At 46.8% G+C, this 19,157-nt stretch overlaps 1 pseudogene; it reads left to right on the forward strand.

Annotated features, from left to right (window-relative positions):
- Positions 1-421: 421 nt before the first annotated feature.
- LOC126523490 (uncharacterized) overlaps positions 422-19,157 on the forward strand; it is a 230,211-nt pseudogene continuing 211,475 nt past the window's right edge.

The raw sequence follows: 19,157 nt of genomic DNA on the forward strand, positions 1-19,157 counted from the left end.
AACGGAAAGTGAGAGAGGCTGAAATAATCTCATGGCTGGGGACAATGGAAAAGAAACCTGCCATGAGTAACTGCTTAAGAGAAAAAATGAAATCAGGAAAGAAACAATTTATGGTAACTCAAAGCGAAGCTCATTACTTTACGAAGCGAGATGGGGATGCCTTATAACACGCACCTATAAAGCGAGATACAAGTCGAAAGAAGAAGCATGTGCTTGCTGCGGTAAAGCTAGGGATACTATGGAGCATATTTTATTAGAATGTAAAGACGCCTACCCAGCGGTCGATTTAGGCGCCACTGGCCTCCTTGAAGCACTTGGGTTCAGCGAGAGCAGTGGAAAAGTAAACAGGTCCACAATAACCATTAATAAGAGGCGATTAGAGGATTGGTGGAAGAAAAGTATGGAAAGGACAAAAAACGGAGAAGTTCGAAAGCACAGTTCGAAATAGGGGATCAGAAAATGTGGGTGTGGTAGTTCAGTGATTTTTTCTTCTTTTTTATTGTTTAACCTAGGTAGGACAGGACTCTGGTAGGACATTAAGCAGTATAATCATAGGGTATAATGGCAAGAGCTTGGTAGAGCAATCCACCACCCCGTTCCAAAGGGGACGCTCATAACATCCATCCACTTATCTATGACGCCGTTTGAGCCGCTTCCCGCCACCGGATCAATCCGACAGAAGCTGAGAAAAGTTTGCGCAGGCTGTGGCGTGGTACGGGCTGTTCGCAGGCATGGTCAGCACATGCCGGGCTCAGTTGTTCGCGAGTACCCACATGTGGACAATTCCGCGACGAGACGTGTTTAGCGGAGCATTGCAGGCAGCATTTTGGTCCGCTAATGTTGATTGGTGTGTGTTGTCTGCGGCTTGTCAAGATCTGCGCAATGGAAGAAGCGAGGAAATACCGACGCTCCTTGCGTGCCGCAGTGTGCGAAGTGAGCGCTTAAAGGAAAGATTAGTCTTCATACCTTTCCGAATGATGTGGCCAAGAGAAGAGAATCGATGTTGAGACTCTGCATCGACGAGCCGCTGTCGTGGTCGTGCAGCGCGAACTTCGTCTACAACGACTTCTTCAAGGGTAAACATTCATTGACTCGTCCGTATAGATCATAGATCGTTCTCACAACGTGCGCGGCCATTGTATTCGTCGTTGCAAATTGCATGAGGAGACATTATTCGAAAAATGAGCACGAACATGACAAGGACTCAAAAAAAATACGACGAGACTTACTTTCTTTGAGACGTGTTTGGCCGAAACCCCAGAATGAATTGTGCCAGTTCACCGAGGAGCCAACCAACCAACCAACCAACTTTGTGTCCCTGTCCTGCTCGAACTCCCTGTTTTAATGCGAAGCATTCTATGTCAACGTTAGGCACTTAATCATTTGGCCTTTTACGCCTTCGTGATTCCGTCGTGGTCGTTTCTTTAACTGGATCATATCAGGATTTGTGTGATGTGCATGCATGTCATGAATCACATGACGTGCACGACACGATATGAATGTCATGACAGCATGCATTGAAGACATGACATGGATGGAATGTCATGCATGTCATGAGGAGCTTGTTTAACATGACGTCTTGCTTCTGTCGTCACACAGAGGCTTGCATAACACACAATTGCTTACTTAATACAAACACGTTCGCCCATCTAGTAACTCCTAAAACTCCGCCCATCTAGTAACTCCTAAGAAACCCGCCGGGTTGCTTAGTGGCTTTGCGCTGCGAAGCACAAAGTCGCGATATCAAATCCAGGCCGCCATGGCCGCATTTCACCCCTCGAAATGCGAAAACGCCCGTGCACCATGCATCGGGTGCATATTCAAGAACGCCAGGTGATCGAAATTAATCCGGAGTCCTCCACTATGGCGTGCCTCATAATCCTCACCCCTTTTTGGCAGGTTAAACCCCAGAATTAAAATTTAACTAACTCCTTAAAGTGCCCTGAATGATCTTGGATAACCAGCTGCCTGCAAAATGTTTCGTGTATTGTTGATTCCCCAGTACATGGAATGAGGATAATTTTTATCATTGATATCTTACGAACTCACTCAGTTGATTCTTTTGCATGGGGAAATGTTTATACCACTTATTGATTTAACCATGCATTAGGACATTGATAACAATGCCAACCTGTCTAGTATGTGTGCAGCACTTATTGAAGCTGTAGTAAAGTGCGATCTTTTAAGCGTCTCGTCTTCTGAATGTTTGCTTTGCCTCTTGGGTCACTGTGCAGGCAGTGCACGAATTATTCTTTAACTATCACTTTATTTTGTACCATGAATACGATTTACTGTGGAACAGTACTAAGGAATTAACATGTAGAAAAGGCATTCAAAGCAACAAAAAATTTTACGATGTAACTCCAGTACCTCTGTGAATGAAACTGTTTAAGTGTACATTTGTAAAGGTAGACCAGCTCGTACATAAAGTTTCTTAATATAACACCTTGATTGAAATCTGGTGCCATTGTCAATGAGAGTTTCTTAGGGGCCGCTGTGCTGTCATAGGAATGGTGGTATTTGTGTCTGCAAGGCTTGTGTTGGCTGGTGTTGCAAAAGGCTTAGTCTAAAATGTGGATATGGCAACACAAATAACGCATTCTTAAAGTAAAATCTTCATAAAAGGTTTTCATTCACGCATGTGGTTACAACCACAGTGTGGTTTTCAACCACAGCAAAGCCGTGTATCCTCCCTCGGCACAGACTACCTCTCATCTACGATAAGTTTTTGTGAAAACCGCCAGGGACTGGAACGGTCTCTCTGCCGACATCACGCACCACTCCGACGCTCATTACTTCAAGGCTGCTCTCGAATCACTGTTTTGTTAAACTTAGCCCATCCCTCATGTAATACCCCATCTCTGGGGCCTTTGAGGTATAATAAATAAATAAATAAATAAATTATATATATATATATATATATATATATATATATATATATATATATATATATATATATATATATATATATATATATATATATATTGCATCTTCCAGTGAAGTTTATTCACCTACAATGCATAACCAAGCGAAGAAAAGCAAGAATAGACGACAAACTGTTCCAAAGCGAGCACGAATCTTGTCGTCTATCCTCCAACTTTAGCGGCCCGCGGATACTTTTTACGTTTCATGTAGTTGTACATTCAATAACAAATTCTCATAATTAAACAAAACATGTTTTTGTGTAATAACGCTAAAACAACTTCTTACGTGCTGTTTTAGTAGAAAATGAATCATTGTGACAGATGGAATGGTGCTTGCCAGGTGCGTCATCAAGGTGTCCTGGCTCTCCAAGAATGATGCCAATCTTAAGTCACAATATACCGGCCTTCCACAGCACACCAGCATCAGATTTCCCTCTAGGTAATATAATGAGAAATTTTCTGCGCTTGTACCTCCTGGGATGACAGGCACTGTGGGCCTCTTCAATGTGTCGTCCCTGGACAAATTGGCCCGCCCGGGAGTGCTCCAGACCCGCTTCCTTGAGCATCCAGTGAGCATTGGTGTACGCAGGTTTTTGACAGTCCTAGGCTGTCCGGGACGACAAATTGAAGAGTCCCAGGGCTGACACACCTCTTGGCCTGTTTTTCACTGTGAAAGGCCTGAAGGTATCTCCAGGTGTATTGATTTGTGAAGCACTGTTAACATTATTTATGCATGAGTTCTAGAGCACACAGACACATTTTACAACTGTCAACTGTAAGTGGCCTTCACCTCCACGAGTTCGCAATGCTTTTACAACCTGTCATTCTTACACATCCCTGCATGTCTGAAGTGGTATCTTCCAAAAGGAAATTTTGAGTGCTACTCTGCTACTGCGCAGAAACAAAAAATTGGCAGTGGCTTAGCTCGGCTGTTCCAGGATATACGTAGTGAAAGCTAAGGCATAGCATGGTTAGCCTTGGTTAATTTTGATTGCAAGTCCGGGTTAGTCTGGTTGTCTAGCTATGTTGTGGCGTTTAGCCAGTCATTCAGCGCGCTGTTCGTCTGTTTCCTGGGCGATTCGTTTCCTCTTCATCTCGTTTCGATGTCGATTCCATGCCGCCTCCTGCTTATCAGAATTGTCGCCTTCAACACTGCCGCCTCAACTGTGGTTGCGGTGCACGCGTGCTCTCCATTTCAATCCTCCGACACGTTATCAGGCATGCGACGCAGCTGGCGAAGCGAGCAGAGGCGAGCGCAACGACGAGGAACGCAGTGTGACATCATACCAAATGGTGGCGGCGGAAAGGCGCGGCGCTGCGCAGCAGCGGAACACCTGTGGCTCGGTGCTACTAGTGGCGCATGTGCAGTAGTGACTAAGGAGCGAGAGAGAGAGAGAAATATCAACGGCGAGGCACGCATTGTGGCGTCATGTGCCTCCTTGGAGCACATCCACGGCGAAATCGCACATTCGCGGCCAGTAAAGCTTTTGCTTTAATGAAGTGTAGTTCTTTGAGCAGAATGGCTTTCTTTCAGCATCATTCACAATGCAGCACATTCATGCCAGCATTTCTTGGGTGAAAACAAAAACAAAAGACAAGCAGCAGATGCCCACATCTTCCCATCACTTTATTTGCATTGTGGATGTACCCACACAACTTATTGATGACGACTGTAAAGCCATTAACATCAATGCATCTAACTGGAAGGAGGTAAAGCATTGCATGATATAGTAGAGGTTGTGCATGACCCTGTGCAAACCCTGCCCCCACTGAACAGCACCACTGTCATTAAACATGGACTAGTATGGGTTCAAGGGGAAAGCTAAGTAATTCCTGAAAATTTTCAGATAGAAATGCTGCATTCTGAAAATTGTGCAAGTCCTTGTTCTTAATAAAAGTTGCGACAGTGCAGGTCAGCTCTAGTTTCGGAACAGAGTGAAACGCATGTTTCAAGTCTGGAAACTGCAGACACTGCCAGCTTCACTATTTTGTCACTTCTGACAAAGAAATCTGTGGATTTACTGCAGTGGCAGCTACTTGCACTTTGTAATTTGCCACCTGAAAACATTTGCAGGGGAATGTAGCAATATTCTGTTATCCCACCTCGGAAACACTGGCATGAAGATATTGTGATAAAGATAAGACAAAGATAATGATGAATAACAGGGCAAGGGAACAAAAGTTCAGGATCACCAGTCAACTTCTAGAGTCAATGAAGGAGTATGTTTACCTAGGTCAATTACTCCCAGGGAACCCTGATCATGAGAAGGAAATTCACAGAAGAATAAAAATGGGTTGGAGCGCATACGGCAGACATTGTCAGCTCCTGACTGGATGCTTACCGTTATCATTGAAAGGGAAGGTGTACAATCAGTGCATTTTACCGGAGCTGACATATGAGGCAGAAACTTGGAGACTGATGGAGAAGCTTGAGGACAAGTTAAGGACCGTGCAAAGAGCGATGGAATGAACAATGCTAGGCATCACGCTAAGAGACAGAAAGAGAGCGGTTTGGTTCCGAGAGCAAACGGGTATAGCCGATATTCTAATTGGCATTAAGAGAAAAAATGGAGCTGGGCAGGTTATGTAATGCGTAGGCTAGATAACCGATGGTCCATTAGGGTTACAGTTTGGGTGCCAAGAAAAGTGCAGTCGAGGATGGCAGAAGTCTAGGTGGGATGATGAAATTAGGGAATCTGCGGGCACTAGTTGGGAATTGGTTGGCACAGGACAGGGGTAATTGGAGATCACAGGGAGAGGCCTTCGTCCTGCAGTGGAAATAAAATTGGCTGATGATGATGATAGTGATGAAGATGTGCTGTCAGTAACACCACTAGAAAAGCTGCTCAAAGAACTACTTTGCTCTCTTTGTTCTGTACAGAATAAAGGTGCTGTTCAAAAGCTTTTTTTTTTTTTTAGCTCTGGCTTATGCTGTGTTGTTCCAGAGCAATGGGTACATGTACAGCTGGCCACAAAAATATTACGGACCATGAAATCTGGTAAAAATCGAATATTTCCGCAGCCTCACAACGCAGAGTAGTATTTGCATTTTGGCCTTCGTTTAGAATATGCTAACAACATTGCCGTATACAGTTTTACTGGCTAATGCTACAGGCTGCTCGGGAATTGCATTGCCGTATACAGTTTTACTGGCTAATGCTACAGGCTGCTCGGGAATTGAAAGTTTTCTGAGATCTCGTGGTCCATGAGCTTTTGTGGCTGTGTGTACAACACATTTGGTGAATACTATATAGTGTTGCGAACTAGGCGTTGTCAGTTTCCACTTGGCTAACCAGTGTAAGAGTTATCTATACATTCCAGTATTGACTAGCATAATTACTATCATTACTTTTTAATGCTCTCTCCACAAAGAGGTGTTGGGTTTGAGGTATATTGTGCTCAGAAAGAGGCTTGTAGGTGTGCAAGTGCTATATATGTCTGTTGTCTTGACAAACAGCAAACTAATGTATCTTAGCAGATGTATGCCTAATTTTTAATAAATAACTTGCACTTATAGTGCTTGCTGACCTATGGTGTCTTCTATAATTTAAATTTTTTTCTGTGAACTTTGTACCTGTTACTTCATCAAGCATTGTTCCAAGATCAGTTGTAGTGCAATGTTTATCTTGCGCACTTCCCTCTATCTTTTTTAATGCTGGTTAATGGTGAGGCCTTAGCCTTAATCACTAACTCAACTTTCATGTCCTTATGTTACCGGATTTTGTACTTTTCAAACCCATGAGCATGTACAGCAGAGTGACAATTATTGCGGCTTAAGAAAACTGCAGTGCCGTAATAGTGCCTGCTTGTAACGATGGATGATGAACATGCTGAACTGGCACCAATGATGACTCATGATAGTATGTCTGTTAGCCTGTTTTCTACATCTTCAAGTAAAAATTGCGTGACACCGAGTGTAAGCTGTAGACATTTTCATTAGTGTTACTGTGAGCACACTAGCAAGTGAAAACAAGCTGAGGTGCTGCAAAGCGAATGTTCTCCGCCATTTTAGAAACGTTAAAGGCTGCAAGAACATCCATAAAGTGGTGTTGCACTATGGTTGATAATAGTGTGTGTCCTTTTGTTGACACAAGTGAATGTGTCTTGACTTGTGTGTACTGATTCTCCCTCACTAGTGTCGACAGTGCTTCACAAAAGCGACGGCACACATGGAAGACATGAAAGGGTAAGCGCCGACTCCTGTCATCAGATATGTGTTAATTTAACATTTTTTTTTAAACACGGCGTGTCACAAGTGATGGTGCTAGTATACAAGAGGGCCTCTAGGGTTTCTAGTTTACCGTGCATGAAAGCAGTGAAAGTAAAAAAAAAGTAATTGTGGGCTGTGTTGTCTACAGTTATGCTGTCTGTTAAAAAAAAAAAAGAATGCTAATGAGAATCCCATCCTACTAGAAGCTTGTTGGCATTGTGCTAGTGAAACGACATAGCTGTCATGAAGATGGCTAACTGCTATTTGAGCTTAAGTTGTGCACAGACATTAGAGAAGATACCCCACGACTTGTACCTAATGGAAACAATGGCTGGTGAGGAGGAGTCTGGAAGTAAAATGGTCGAAGAGAATAGTTGAAAATTGACTCTAGCAGTAATGTGAAGTTGAAGATTTAAATAAGAAGAAAATGGGTACCCATTACTTCTTTTTTCGCCCGGAAAACGAGATGTGTCCCATCCACAAAGCCCTTTTCACTTCCAGCATGAAGCAGGATGAGCCGACCACCTTAGCCGCTTGGTGCGGGAAGCCCAGTTGTGAGACCCTTGCCAAAGGTGTCCTCACGTGATGACACAATGGTTTCTTCCCACGTTCCCACGCCTTATCTTATGTGTGCCCAGCATTCATCCATGTCTCGTAGAGGTAATATGTAGTCCTGCAAAAGCAAGATAAATATGCGTCATTTTTTTTTTTTGTGAGAGAGGTCACAAAGGACAGAGAAGGCATTTATGGCATGCACCTAACATAATTATACCGTGCAGGCAGGTATTTGTGGCTTTTGGTGGTACTGCAATATACCAAAATAAACATGTTCGTAGAAGGTCCACCATCCACATGACCAGTGAAATGCCGCCATTGAGAGCTATCCATAATTCATTAGAACACGTCGAAACGTACTTGTCCCTTCCTTTGCTGTACCAGAACAGACAAAATACACATCAGAGGCACGGATGCAGGACCGGGCCAGAAAAAATATGCAAACCAAAATGAACGCCAGCATGTATGAGGAGCGGTGTTCCAGCGTCCACAAAGATGTTCTTATTCGTGTACAAATGTACACACAGTCTGGTGCTCATCTGCAGAAATAAATGCCTGCTGACCAATCCGTACATTACTTAAAATGCTATCACTGCCTATGAAGGGTACTTTCCGTTCTTGGAGTCATATATAAATAAAAAAATTCCCTGAAGCATAGCAAGTCAAGTCAAGTCAATTTATTTCAGCATCAGTACCTACCTTTTAGCTTCAGTACCATACCTTCGAATGCGCTGTAGGTGTGAAATCCTTCTGTGGAATGGCTCGCAACCACGCTTTCTTCAGTGCTTTATCTCTTGGAAAGCAGTAAACATGCACTTTTGGGCCATTGTCATAGTTTCCACGGCACCCGGGAATACGGCACCGGCCCATATTTCATGAAGTTACACTCGCCGCAACAAGGCAAGCATTCAGCAATGAACTCTGGGCAAACTTCCTATTTCTACGATAGTAAACATATGCACGCCACAAATGGAACAGCCACATGGAAAAGATACTGTAGACGTTGCAGAGGTGTTTAAGTAAGCACAAGTGAAAATAAAACACTGGTCTACAAAAACAGGAACTTGTATTGCATTAATACCGTTGCTCGGCGAAGAGGTGGCAGCGACTGACTGACGCTGCTGACGCTGCTAGTATAGAGGCTAGAAGGTTATCCTAGTGTCGTGAAGGCGCGAGCTGACGTGAAATACTTTGCTATGCTCCAACAGATGGCGCCAGCACTCGCTGGCGGGTTGCTCTTGCGGGCTCTGGCGCACTTTTCAGCGGGCGCTCGCAAGTGACTGGCGCTTTCCGCCGATTTGCAAGTTCAGATAACAGGCATGCAATAATCTATGAGGGCCACTCAACCTTACAAAATTAGCGAGCACGCTTATTGCGATGAGCGGTGAAATAAAACTGTTTTGGGCTAGTTTGCCCATAGCTGGTTATGACGGCAGCGTAACTGAGATGAAGAGACACAGAAACGAGACGGTGCGCTTGTCATGTGTTTTATGTGCCTTGTCTTCGTCTCTGTTGTGCTGTCATTTTAACCAGAGTGACGGAAACTGCGCAAGCAGCCGTAATAAAATGGGGTTGGTATTTTTTTTCTACAGGATTAGCGACACCAATCAGCCCACAAATGTGGAGAGGAAATTGAATGCATTCTGTTTGTCTCGTGCTTATAATTTATTGCAGCTTTAAAAAATTGCACACTATGGTCCGCAGAAACGCTGCATGGGGAGCGCTTTCAAAACCTATGTCACCAGTTTTTGTTTTTGTTTTATTGGACAACGAAGGTACGTTAGCGACTGTCGTTCTACTGGCATCGCCTCATTTTCAGGAGCTTCTGCTTTTTTCTTTGTGTGTTCCGTTCCATGTTCTTTGCTTTTGCAAAGAAGTGCAGCCTCATCAGTGCATAGAACTTTATTATGTTTGTTGTCAAACTCTGCCTATGCTCACTGCATGCAACCCACTTCTTTAAGCTTCGCTTCCTGAAGGAAATGCAAAAAGCAGACCATGCTTTCAGCATGAAGCTGATTCCTGCTGAAATACGCAGTAAATGTGTCCTCGACATTACAAACCAGCTCCTCAACAGCTTTGGCAGGGTAGATCAAGCCCCCATGATCAAACTGCCTTGTTAGTATGGAATTTCCATCACAATCTGCTTGTAGGGGCAAAAAACGAAGGCGAAAGGCATACTTCGGGCGTGGAAATTTTTTTAGACTTTCTGACAACATAGCGAGCTATATAATATATACTAATCTGCTGTCACTGTGCTTTTTCGACACAGTTGTCATGATCCAACTGCTTGCCTTGTGTTTTTAACACAGATTCTGCACACTCCAAATTGCCATCATCCAATATCTCATCAATAATTTCTGTTAAGTGGCCAGCCTTTCGTTTTCCAACATCAGATGGCTTTGAGAGTTCGGTTACAAAGTCTCCTGGTGAGTTCCCATTTTAAGGAGGCCTTGCCAGACTGTAGAATGACAAGCTGTTTATTATAATTAAAAACTGTTCAGGTGAAGGATGGTTGTTACAACCAAAGGATTGCCTTACGACATCAAACATATTTTCCATTTTGTCCTGACTAAGATTAGCTGTTAACAAGTACTTGTAGCCTAGTGAGCTACTTAAGTAGTCTAAAAGGGACAGAGTGCTTTTTATGGTCACACGCAGACCAAGGGCAGTTCCTGGGCTAAGAAATCCACCACCATGCTTGGCAGCATAATCTTTCCATTCTGAAAGGAATGCAATGAACTCTTCAAGAAACATTGCACTTGGAGAGTTGGGTCGGAGGCCCTTAGATGGTGTTCTTGAAGTCATTAGAAATATTAACCTTTCCATATGCTTCACAAGCTCTTTTGTCAGCTGAGTACTAAAGTGCCTGTCAAATGAACTCTATAGAAAAAAATCCCTTTAGTACCTCCTCGCTAAATAGCTGGAGGGCTAAGTTCATGCGAACAACAAATAAAGCAACACTGTAGATTTTGGCATTACTAATTGCAGTAAGAGTGACAAACTCATCTGAACATTGCACAGATGTAACTCAACTTTATTACAGTAGTGAAATAGTGTGTCGTTGACAGTGAAACTATGCAGAGCAGAAAAAGAAAGCTGGCACCAAAGGAATGTTGGAAGCAATGTGCTTCAGACAAGTTGTGTGCAGTTAGGCAGTAAACATACAAAAACATGACAGCTAATATGAACAATCACTTCTCCAAGGGTAAAGGCAATCTAGGAAGCATAAAGCCTTATGTTTGAGACTAAGTACTTCAGTGATGTAGTCTCAGGTACTCATGTAGATTAGGTGGATGAAGTTCAAAGTATTGAGACACCTGGCTGCCATACAAACATGTGTGACAGTCAGAATAGTGGCTGCTATGCACATGTGAGCGACTTGTCGCAGCAATTTCTGATTCTTTTTAAAATCCAGAAATGCAGATTCAGTGACCACCTTCCCAAATCCCCATTGAACAGCCTGGTGAACACAACTCATGCTACTGTTGAATGCCAACTGCGTTGTCATCAGGGAAGAGCTGTCATAGGGCTTCATTAAGAGTGGCTTTAGTGGGTAGGCAGGATCGCCGTATATCACGAACTGGCGGGTCCCCACCAACATTTCCAGTTTCGCATAGAGGCCACTGCACTGGAGTATCCCTGCAACAACAACAACAGAAAAGGAATTCAATTGACTAACAAAATGAGACTACATTGGTCATGTTAAAATGAGTACTTTAAATAAACAGTTGCGGGACCAACTATGCCTCAAGGGGTCAAGAAAGCTATCTGAATAGCAAGTGTAAACGTACGCGGAAAACTATTTAAAGCATATCAAAGTGGACAATGGAGGCAGAGAAGGTGGGCAGAGTGTTGTCATCGAAGAAGTGCTGTGGTGGAAAGGACGGCGAGCAGACACAGGGAAGCTGGATGATTTTGACCTGAGCGTGTTGCGAAGGGTGGTGCATGACTGCTTCCAGAGAGGGAAAATTCCAAATCTCGCCAAGGTGGTGTCGCATTTCAAAGAGGACGACACGCTACCGCCTGTGTCCACAGCAATGATGCAAAGGACACTGAAGAAGTTCGGCTTCTGATACAAGAAACGATCTCGGAATGCACTGCTGACAGAAGCGACGCACATCGTGCAGTGTCGCCGCCGCAACCTGCGCCAGGTAGTGGAGCTGTGACGCCAGGGTAGACCCCTCTGAAGGCATAACTTGTACAAGTCGAGATCATTTAGTACTGTCGCAGTGAGAGCAGCGAAAATGAGAACAAGAACATCACCAATGAGCCATGGCAGACGCCGTAGTGGAGGGCTCCGGTTTAATTTTGGCTGCTTGTTAGTAGAAAAAGAAATGGGGTCAGTCCCTTTGGAACAAGCGTTGCCCATCAAAAAAAAAAAAAAAAAAAAAAAAAAAAAATGAAAAAGACACGAGCGTTACCTGCAACAAAAATAAACAAGCTAAATATTAGTACACTTCTTTTAACATAAATTTAGCCACCTGTCATTATTATCATGGGGTGACAGGCGTGTAGGAACACAATTTTCTGATGCACTTCATCCTAATTGGCTAAGCGGCCCCTTTCAGCAACAGGTTGTGAAACTAAGTATAGACGTCGGCAGAGACGCCAGCTGCACTCAAGTTCACTGCACGTGCTCCATGCACGTTCGTGGCGAATGCGGGAACAGGGACCGCGTCGGCATTGGTGTTTGCGCTGTCTCTTGCTGCCTCAGTGGTGTCGCTACGTTACACTTGCGGCAGAAATGAAAATAAGTGAAGCGAACAGCAGCTAACCACTCAAGATGGCGGTCGTGCCTGCACTTGTCGTGGCAAGCGCGCCGAGAGAGGTAAGGTGACAAGGGAGTGTAGTGGTCATGCCGGTCAAGCAACCGGATGCATGATGTGACCTAGCGCGTGTGGAAAGGAGGGTCAGGAGAGGCCTGAAGAATATTGAGACAGTGTTGGTCTGTTACGCACGATCGTACCCATCAGTTTGCCGACACAAGGCGTGAGGGAGATGGGGCGAAGGTTCTCCACATCAATAGATTTGCGGGCCTTCGGGATGAAGGTCACAAGAGCAGACTTCAAGTCGAAAGGGAGAAGAGTCTCTTTGTCCCAAACGCTGTTGATCTATTTGAGGAGTGCGGTGTAGGCTGCGTCGGGAAGGTTTAACAAGAGCTTGACTGTAACCTTGTCGCACCCGGGTTCAGTGCCACGCTTCATCTTGCTTAAGGCTGCGTGCAGGTCGTGGAGCTGGAACGGGGTGTCCAGCACATACGAGTATGCAGCCATCCGGAGTTCTTTGGTGGTGCACAGGTATCGGTCCCTGAGCATGTGCGCTAGCTGTGGTGTTTCTGTAAAGTTGTGCATGGCCCTATGTAAGTGGCATTGGGTTTCCGTGCATGTTTGTTTGTGTTGGATCGATGAGAGCGCAGAGCAGGAACCACGTGTTGTGGTCAGGCATCTGACGTGCAGCCGTGTTGCACTGGTTCACCCAGTTATTGTTGGCTAGCTGAACAGCATCTTCTGCGGCCTGCTGTGCGAGTTCACGGATGGGCTTCTTGAGGCGTCTATGTATCTGTTTCTTCCATCGTTTGATGAGGCTGCGGCGGGCCCCCTAAAGATGGAAGAGGTGGTTGTCCACATCCGTTTGTGTTTCCGTGAGCTGTATCTGCTTTTCGTGTTGTCTGAGTGTAGACGTGAGCAATTTGGACCAGGTGTCGTATCCTGACTGAAGGGGTTCTACAATAGGTAGAGTTGCAGAAAGTCGTCCAGTCCTGGACACGAGCTTGTGTTGGTGGGCGTTTAAAGGGACATAAGTAGATGGTTGTGTTGATTTTACAGTGAGCACTACCGAGAGTGTCCTCTGTATTCAGCCAGCCGGCATGGCATATGTTGCATGTAATGTGAGGTCTGGGCAAGTGTCTCGTTGAATCGAATTGCCGACACGTGTTGGGTTGGCAGGGTCAGTGTGGAGGGTGAGTCCAAGTGTGGAAAGAAGTTCCGTAAGCTTCCTCCCATGCGTGTCCTGCCGGGGGTACCCCTAGGGCCTGCTCGGGGCGTTAATGTTGCCGACGATCTGGAGGAGGTCCCTTCTTGTCACCTGCATAGCTTGTCTGAAAATTTCGCTAAACGTAATGTTAACTTTCGGGGGGCAGTAAATGTTTAGAATGTGTACACATAAGTCGGACCGCTTTAGGGGCAGCACCGACACCATCGTGTATGGGAAAGGTGATGCTGGGGGGAGCGTGACCTCCTGCGCAGTATATTGCTTGTGAACACGTATACACGTCTGCAGATTGTGTTGAAATATAGTGCAGTTTGTTAGTTTGAAACTGGTGTCGGGTTCCTGAAGAGTAACTATGGCGACGAGGAACTCAAGGGTCTCTAGGTAGAGGCGGTGATGAGCCCGCTTCTTGCTGTCCTTGACACCTCTGCAGTTCCACTGTGTTAGTTTAAGCGGCTAAGTTGCTCTGGCTCGCGACTTAGGGTTGGGGGCCATGGTCAGAGACAGAGGGTGGGGTTACGTTTTTAAGACTCCCCAGTACGCTAGTGCACGGTGCAGATGTGCAGGAGTGTTCCGAAAAGTCAGACTAACTGGGAATGATTCTCAGGGTGTCTACCAACCGGTAAAACCGGGAATCATCGGGGATTTTGAGTAGTCTGGAAAAACTCGGGGAAAACTCAGGGAACGTGTGCCTCTATCAGGGAAAATTAGCTGTAATTTTGTAGAAAGGGTTGAAAGTCGCGGTAATGCTGGCTCGAGTAACAGACAGGAATCGTAATGAATCGTCTTTGGCGCCCAGTCATCGGCTGGAGGAGTTGCCAGTGTACAGTCAACGACCGGCTATCCGGATTCCCGATAATTTGGACGGCTTCGCAGCACCGCCACGTACCCCATAGAGTCAGTGTATCAGAACGTCTGAAATTTTGGACGCAAGAACTCTTCGCCGTAAGATTTTCCGGATGCTTTGCCGTGACCGCAGGTCCGAAACGGCATTAATCAAAGCCACCACCGCTGCCATTTTGATTACCTCGCCGTTTCGAACCGGCGCTCCCGCACGCAGAACCGCTGGCAGCCGTAGCCACCACTGCGGCAACGCTAGACCTAGCTCCTTCGACGTGCGTTATTAAGCTTCTTGCCGTTGGGGGCCGTATTTTTCATTGAAAGAATTCGCTGCTGTCATCTTGGCACGGTCTCCGCCTTTGTGGTCTAGAAGCTTGGAAAGCTCGGTGCGTTGCATAATTCCGGTTCCTGAAAGTCCACTTCGCCTCTGTACAGAAGTGTTACATGGTGAAGCGTACGCAAGATTATTGCAGTGAAGCATAACAAGCTTGAGAAGGGGCTATTGCCACGGGACACAGTATGTAATCCTTAATTGTACATGCGTTCGCCCGGTATTTCCTGTCAAAGTACGAGCACTTATATGCCTAATACGGGTACCGACAGGCCTTCAGAGCGTTTTCGAATGTGCCTGTGGCGGTTTGAGCCCTTAAGGGCAGTAAATGACATGCATTAATATTTTCAACGCCGATTTTTCGGACGTTTTCGCGGCCCCTAGGGAGTTCAAAAACCGGATGTGGACTGTGCAACTAACCAACAAGTTACTTCAAATGGTCCGTGGTGCGAACGAGTGGCGGAAGGACGACAAGAACAGAAAGGACCTACACATTGTGGAAAGAACGGGAAAGGAAGTGTGCTGCCGCTGTTTTCAAGGAGCTTGAGCTCAAAAAACAGTGTTGGCTGATGCCGAGGTGCAGGTGTCCCTCATCCAAACCAAAATAAACTCTTTAAAGCAGTGAAACACAGCCCTGAGGCGTCATGCGTGGGCTGATAGTATGTCAGGACAGTTGAGGTTGACTTACGAGCTGTTGAGAGAGAATCTCAATTGTGACAAAGTTCGGGCCTCATACCACAGAGTTTGCGATCAGTTGATAGAAATAGCTCATATTCGAAAATATTTGCTTCTATATGCATCTCCTTTTTATTCGTATTTGAGGATGTCCGACTCAATTTGCAATTTTTTTCGAAGACATTTTATTTGCTGTGCATTATACTAACCCCTCCCTTCTATTCCCTTTTTGAATAACATAAACACTACTTCTTAATATTGTTACGTAGGAAGACGCAGACGAAAAGCTATGTACAAATATATTTACAAGGAAAATACGCTGCGCTTGGCCAAGAGGCAACAGCCCGCGCTAGCTTCTAATCGTCGTCGTCGTCTTCACACTGCTGGCCTTTCGTGATCGCGCATATTGTGCCGTAGCACTACCCCCGGCTGCAAAAGCGCCGTCCCGGAGCGACTAAAGATCGGACTCGGAAGCAGTGTAGTAGGCCTTGAGCCTACTGACGTGTACGACATCACTAGATGCCACAGGAGAGGACGAGGTTGAGGCCACAGGAGCAATTTCGTAAGTCACAGGCGTCACCTGGCGCAGCACGCGGTAGGGCCCTGTGTATCGCGAAAGGAGCTTCTCTGAAAGTCCGACGTGACGAGAGGGCGACCACAGGAGCACGAGCGCACCAGGTGAAAACTGTACGTCACGATGGCGGGCGTTGTACTGACACTGCTGAGTGGTCTGTGAGGCCGTCAGTCGAGCACGGGCAAGCTGGCGTGCATGGTCAGCGAGGGCGATGGCGTCGCGCGCATACTCGCTTGTTGAGACCGCAGCAGGAGGAAGTGCCGTGTCTAGGGGCAAGGTAGGTTCGCGACCGTACAGTAGATAAAAGGGAGAAAATCCGGCGGTGTCGTGCCGGGAAGAATTGTACGCAAATGTTACGTAAGGAAGGGCAATGTCCCAGTCGTGGTGGTCCTTGGAAACGTACTTGGCCAGCATATCGGTAAGAGTACGGTTTAACCGCTCTGTCAGGCCATTGGTTTGAGGATGGTATGAAGTAGTCAGTTTGTGTTGAATGGAGCAGGAACGCACAATGTCAGCGATAACTTTCGAGAGGAAGTTTCGACCACGGTCAGTAAGCAGCTGTCGCGGGGCGCCATGAAGCAAGATAATGTCACGCAAGAGAAAGTCCGCGACGTCAGTGGCGCAGCTGGTAGGGAGAGCCCGAGTGATAGCGTATCGGGTGGCGTAATCAGTCGCGACGGCTACCCATTTGTTCCCAGAAGATGACGTGGGAAAGGGACCGAGCAGGTCTAATCCAACACGAAAGAACGGTTCCACAGGGACGGTGATCGGCTGGAGATGACCGGCAGGTAGCACCTGAGGTGTCTTCCGACGCTGGCAGGGATCACAGGCAGCAACATAGCGTCGAACGGAGCGAGCGAGACCAGGCCAATAGAAGCGGCGGCGGACGCGGTCGTACGTGCGGGTTACCCCAAGATGTCCTGAAGTGGGTGCGTCATGCATCTCAAAGAGCACAGTCTGTCGTAGCTGTTTTGGCACGACAAGAAGAAGGTCAGAGCCGTCAGGGAGGAAGTTCCTTCGATACAGAATGCCACCCTGGAGGACATATCGGCGAACGGATGCGTCGGTAGGTGTAGAGCGCAGACGCTCGATAAGTGCTCGCAGCGATAGGTCTCGGTACTGCTCATCGGCGATGTTACCGAAGGCAGAGACAGAGAAAATGCCGTTGGCGCTACTACTGTCGGCGTCGTCAGGCTCGTCGACCGGGTAGCGAGACAGGCAGTCAGCGTCCTTGTGCAGTCGGCCAGATTTATAGGTGACAGTATACGAATATTCTTGGAGGCGTAAGGCCCAGCGACCAAGTCTTCCTGTAGGATCTTTCAGTGAGCATAACCAGCAAAGCGCGTGATGGTCTGTGACAACGGAAAAGGATCGGCCATATAAGTATGGGCGGAATTTCGCAACCGCCCAAACTAGGGCCAGACACTCACGCTCAGTGATGGAATAGTTGCGCTCCGCGGGTGAGAGGAGCCTGCTGGCGTAAGCGATAACACGGTCGTGGCCACGCTGGCGTTGTGCCAGTACTGCTCCAATTCCGTGACCGCTGGCATCAGTACGGACTTCGGTAGGCGCAGAAGGATCGAAATGGGCCAAAACGGGAGGCGTTGTGAGAATGTCGATTAGATGAGAGAATGCAGAGGCCTCGTTATCGCCCCACTGGAAAGGAGCGTCTTTTTTCAAAAGGTCGGTTAGTGGTCGTGCTATGGCGGCGAAATTTCTCACGAAACGGCGGAAGTACGAACAAAGGCCGATGAAGCTGCGCACATCCTTGACACACTTCGGAACAGGGAAGTGCGTAACAGCATGGATCTTGCCTGGGTCCGGTTGCACTCCGTTCGCGTCAACGAGATGTCCAAGGACGGTAATCTGGCGACGGCCGAATTGGCACTTCGATGCGTTGAGTTGCAGACCGGCTCGCCGAAAAACGTCCAGGACTGCTGAGAGGCGCTCGAGGTGCGTAGCGAACGTTGGGGAGAATACGATAACGTCGTCCAAGTAGCACAGGCACGTGGACCATTTGAAACCGTGAAGAAGGGAGTCCATCATGCGTCCAAAAGTGGCAGGGGCGTTACATAGACCAAACGGCATCACTTTGAATTGATAAAGACCGTCGGGTGTGACAAAAGCAGTCTTCTCGCGGTCGAGATCGTCCACGGCAATCTGCCAGTAGCCGGAGCGAAGGTCAATAGAAGAGAAATAGCGAGCACCGTGGAGGCAGTCAAGGGCGTCATCAATCCGAGGTAGGGGATACACGTCCTTTTTGGTAACCCTGTTAAGGTGCCGATAATCCACGCAAAAGCGCCATGAGCCATCCTTCTTTTTGACCAGTACTACAGGTGACGCCCATGGACTATATGATGGTTCAATAATGTTCTTGGCAAGCATTTTGCGAACTTCTGCGTGAATAACTTGACGCTCAGCTGGTGACACTCGATACGGGCGGCGATGAATAGGAGGGGCATCGCCGGTATTAATGCGATGTTTGACAGCTGTAGTTTGGGCTAAAGGACGATCGTTAAAGTAAAAAATATCGTGGTAGGAAAACAGAACGCGGTAGAGTTCACGAGCGTGCTCGGAGGGCAAGTCGGGGGCAATCATTTTCCGTAAGTCAGCGATGGTACAATTTGCCGACTGCGATGGTAGAGGAGTATCGGATGAAGTGTCGTCTACTGCAATGGATGCTACTGAGTGATCCTCGAATGAACAAAGCTGGGCCAAAGACATCCCACGTGGCAGCACTTGTGTCGTCAAGCCAAAGTTGACCACTGGCAGGCAGACGCAATTCGCCGTAATAGATAAAACTGTATGGGGTACTGTGACCCCATGTGTAAGGAGGACGTCTTGCATAGGAGCCGCGATGTAGTGACCGTCGGGGACTGGTGGGGATGACACTAGGTCAACGTAGGTCAGTGCCGAAGGTGGCAAGCGAACGAAGTTGGCGGAACTGAGGCGACTGGGGTGTGGTTCAGCAGGATCCAGAACAGGCAGGTCAAGGCGGAGAGTACTGGCGGAACAATCGATGAGAGCAGAATGTGCGGAAAGGAAGTCTAAGCCGAGGAT

Source organism: Dermacentor andersoni, chromosome 4, assembly GCF_023375885.2.
Source record: "Dermacentor andersoni chromosome 4, qqDerAnde1_hic_scaffold, whole genome shotgun sequence".
In the NCBI taxonomy this organism is placed as follows: domain Eukaryota; kingdom Metazoa; phylum Arthropoda; class Arachnida; order Ixodida; family Ixodidae; genus Dermacentor; species Dermacentor andersoni.